Genomic DNA, 4,126 nt, shown 5'->3' with positions numbered 1-4,126 from the left:
TGGTTCCTGCAGAAGTAAAGTAAATAAGAGTCAAAAGAAAAAAAAAAAAAAAAAAAAAAAAAACACTGTTCACCATAAGAAGCATCATCTTATCCAGTGCTTGCAAGTAAACACCACTCACTAGGCAGCAGCTCTGCCAAGTGCCCTATCTTTAGCCCTAATACTACTTTTTTTTTTTCTTCCGGTTTTTCAAGACAGGGTTTCTCTGGAACTTTACAGCTTGTCTGGGAACTTTCTTGTAGACCAGGCTGGCCTTGAACTCACAGAGATTTGCCTGCTTCTGCCTCCCAAGTGCTGGGTTTAAAGGACTGTGCCACCACTGCGTAGCTCCAATACTACTTTTAAAAAAATCTATTTTAATTTTTATGTACAGGTATGCCACATGTGTGTGGGTACCCTTAGAGACCAGAAGAGGGTGCTGGAGAAGATGGTGGATCCTCTTAAACTGAGCTGCTCTTGGTTGTGAGCTGTACCTGGACACAGCAAACTCAGATCCTCTAGAAAAACAGCAAGCTCCCTTTAACTATTTATTAAGCTATCTTTCCAGTCTCCCAAAAACTTTTTTAAATAAGAAATTTTAGATAAGACTAAGCAAAGTAATTGAAGAGTGTGAGTCTCTCTAAATGAAAGTTTCCCTAAGCAAGTCTTCTCTTAGCCTCTTCCTGATCTAAAAAGTAGAAATTGTAATCCTAATTTATTATGGGATTTAAATCCTCATGCATGGTAGATACAGTAAATATTAATACATGGGACACTTTCAGACTAGTCACTGTCAAGGAACATGGGTTATTAGGATTTAATTCTTAACTTTAAGTGACTTATAACTTGGTACAGAAAGAATAATAGAATGCAGCTAGGCGTTGGTGGCACAAGCCTTTAATCCCAGCATTCGGGAGGCAGAGGCAGGTGGATCTCTGTGAGTTCGGGGCCAGCCTGGTCTACAAGAGCTAGTTCCAGGACAGGCTCCAAAGCTACAGAGAAACCCTGTCTCAAAAAGAGAGAGAGAGAGAGAGAGAGAGAGAGAGAGAGAGAGAGAGAGAGAGAGAGAGAGATAAAAGAATAGTAGAATGCAATAAAAATGTTATAAAGCAGTCTTTTTTGAGATTTATTTATTTTATTATGTATACAGTGTTCTGTCTGCATGTGCACTGAATACCAGAAGAGGTCACCAGATCTCATTATGGACAGATGGTTATGAGCCACTGTATGATTGCTGGGAATTGAACTCAGATCCTCTGGAAGAACAGCCAGTACTCTTAACTGTTGAGCCATCTCTCTAGCCACTATAAAGCAATCTTTTTCATTGGAGGGAGAAAGTTTGTTTAATCATGTGCACCAGACTGATCTTGAATTTTCACTGTTCTTGTTTCAGCACCCCAAGTGCTGGGATGACAGGTGCCACCATCATGCCTTCTGTTGCAAAGGTTTTAAATTAGATTTTGTTGGTTAGTTGGTTGGTTGATTTTTGAGACAGAGTTTCTCTGTGTAACTCTGGCTGTCCCCTGGAACTTGCTCCGTAGACCAGGTTGGCCTGGAATTCACAGAGATCCACTTGCCTCTGCCTCCCGAATGCTGGGATTAAAGGCGTGTGCTACCACCACCTGGCTATTGGTTGGTTTTCAAGACAGGATTTCTCTTTGTAACCCTGGATGTTTTAGAACTTGCTCTGTAGACCAGGTTGGCCTGGAATTCACAGAGATTTGCCTGTTTCTTCTGTCTCTCATGTGCTAGGGCTAAAGGCATGTGTTCCTACTTCTGATTTAATTTAGTATTTTTAATTTACTTTTAAATCTTTAGATTAAGATGTTAATCATTTTATCTAGGAGTGGAAAATAAAAATTGTTTCGTTTGAAATCAACTTAGGAAATTATGAAACTGTAGCCATCTTTAACCCTTCTTTTTATAAACTCCCACAGAAGGCATCATGCTCAGGGTGTATGCTAACAAACCAAATATGGAGTCATGAATTTTAAATACTCCTCTAGCGCATAAAAGTCTTCTGTTTTATTTAAAATGGTTGATCAATATGTTTAATATGAAGGTAGTTTCTTTGTCAATTCCTTGTCTTTAGGAAAAGGTAGTTTTGTTTTAATTTCCTCTGACAAGTATTTGTTTATAACAGTTATCTCAAAGAGGATAACTGAGTTATTCTTTCATCCAACCTCAGATATTTAATTTGCATAAAATGGGAACATTGCCCATAGTCATTTTTAATCTGTTTTACTTATTTTTTTCCAGAGTGAAGTTGGATATTTATTTAGTTATGAAGGGGGAAAGGGAGAAGGGAGAAGGGGAGGGGGAGAGAAACAGACAGACAGAAGGGGGAGGAGAGGAACCATGACAGCAGCTACCTCTTTGGCAGAGAGATGGAAAAGGAAGGCCAGTTTTACTCTTAAAAAGACAACCAGAATCTGGCTTGATGATAGATGATACATGCCTGCAATCTCAGCACTAAGGTGGTAGAGCAGGAGGCTCAAGTGTCTTGGAGATCATTATATGTAGTGAATTTGAGGCCAGCCTGAGTTACAGAACATCCTGCCATAAACGAAAGACTCACTCTACCCACTTACCCCCTAAAAGCAAAAGAACTAGAACAAAGAAACAAGAGGTAATAGGAGGAAAAAAGACAGTAGTGTACCCTGATCTTTCTGTCTCTCGTGCTTTACTTTTTCATTTTGTTGACATTTTGCTTTACCTGGTGTAATGTTGTTATGATTTACTGTTTAGGGGATGAGTGTTTGTTTGTTTGCTTTAAAGCTGGTAGTAAATTGCTGAAAAAGTTGTTATTAGCAGTTAAGAGCACTGGCTGCTCTTTAAGAGGATCAAGTTCAATTTCAACACCCACATGGTAGCTCATAACCATCTGTAACTCCAATCCCAGAGATGATCTGATGCCCTCTTTTTTCCTCTGTGGGCACCAGGCACACATGTAGTACATAGACACACATGTAGGCAAAACATCCATACACATTAAGAAAGAAAATAAATTTGATTGCATGTGCCCCTCAACACATAGTTATTTAAAGATGTTTTAAGTCACAGAGCTTGACAGAAGTGAATGTGATTGTCAAGGATCATACCATCTAAGTAGTTAGGAAAAAATTCCCAGTAATTATCTTGTAACTGTAGTCAGAAGTAGGGGATAGAAATTAAGTATTGGTATTAAATTTTTTTTAAAAAATCAGACCTGTTACACAGAGAAACCCTGTTTCAAAAAAAAATTATTCTGATATGTAGCCAGGATGAACCATTAATCAAGAGAGGATTATTAAGGGGCTGGAGGGATAGCTCAGCAGTTAAGGGCACTGGCTGCTCTTATAGAGGACCCAGGTTTGATTCCCCAAACCATTTTACAACTCACAACTGTTTGTAACTTCAGTTCCAGGGGGTCCAATAGCTTTTTCTGGCCTCCAAGGGTCACACTGCATGCATGTGGTGCACAAACATATATGCAGGCAAGACACTCACGTAAAATAAAAAAATAAGTTTTTAAAGGAGCATACTTCACTTGCATAGTTCCTGGGTCCAGTTCCTAGGACTTACCTCAGGTGCTTCATAATCACCTGTAACTCCAGCTCAAGAAGGGCTGTGTGAGGGCTGCACTCACACGTATATAAACACAGTTAAAAATAAAGGGATGAGAATATGGTTATGGTAAAATCTTTTCTTTGGTGCTAGCATATTGCACAGAATAAAGCTAGTTAAGGAATGGGATTTAAGTGAAGCTTAGCTATTAGTTGATTCTTCCCTTTTCAGTTTTACTAGACACTTGGAAAGTTTCTCAAGTCAGCTTTTTGATGTGCTTTATTGAAATAAAGGGCTTGACTTGAATGTCAGTTATTTTAAAGGCAGTTTTTTTTCAAAGCTTAAGCAATTACCTTTTTACCAGATCTGATCAAATGCATGTACACATGCATACACCTCACTTCCCTTTACTCATGCTGCTTTTGAAATTAAAAGTGAAATTGATCATTTTAAGTTACTTAGCATCCTTGCAGTCTAAATATTAACCAACTTTAAAGCATTTGTTATGGCCGGGCGATGGTGGCGCACGCCTTTAATCCCAGCACTCGGGAGGCAGAGGCAGGCGGATCTCTGTGAGTTTGAGACCAGCCTGGTCTACAGA

General features: G+C 39.1%; 1 protein-coding gene across 4 annotated transcripts in view; it reads left to right on the top strand.

Annotated features, from left to right (window-relative positions):
• Nf1 (neurofibromin 1) overlaps nt 1–4,126 on the top strand; it is a 259,312-nt gene that overhangs the window by 190,644 nt on the left and 64,542 nt on the right. The window lies entirely within an intron of this gene.

The sequence above is a fragment of the Microtus ochrogaster genome, chromosome 7, assembly GCF_000317375.1.
Source record: "Microtus ochrogaster isolate Prairie Vole_2 chromosome 7, MicOch1.0, whole genome shotgun sequence".
Lineage (NCBI taxonomy): Eukaryota > Metazoa > Chordata > Mammalia > Rodentia > Cricetidae > Microtus > Microtus ochrogaster.
The sequence above is the reverse complement of the archived record's forward strand: the minus strand, read 5'-3'. Positions and strand labels throughout refer to the sequence as shown.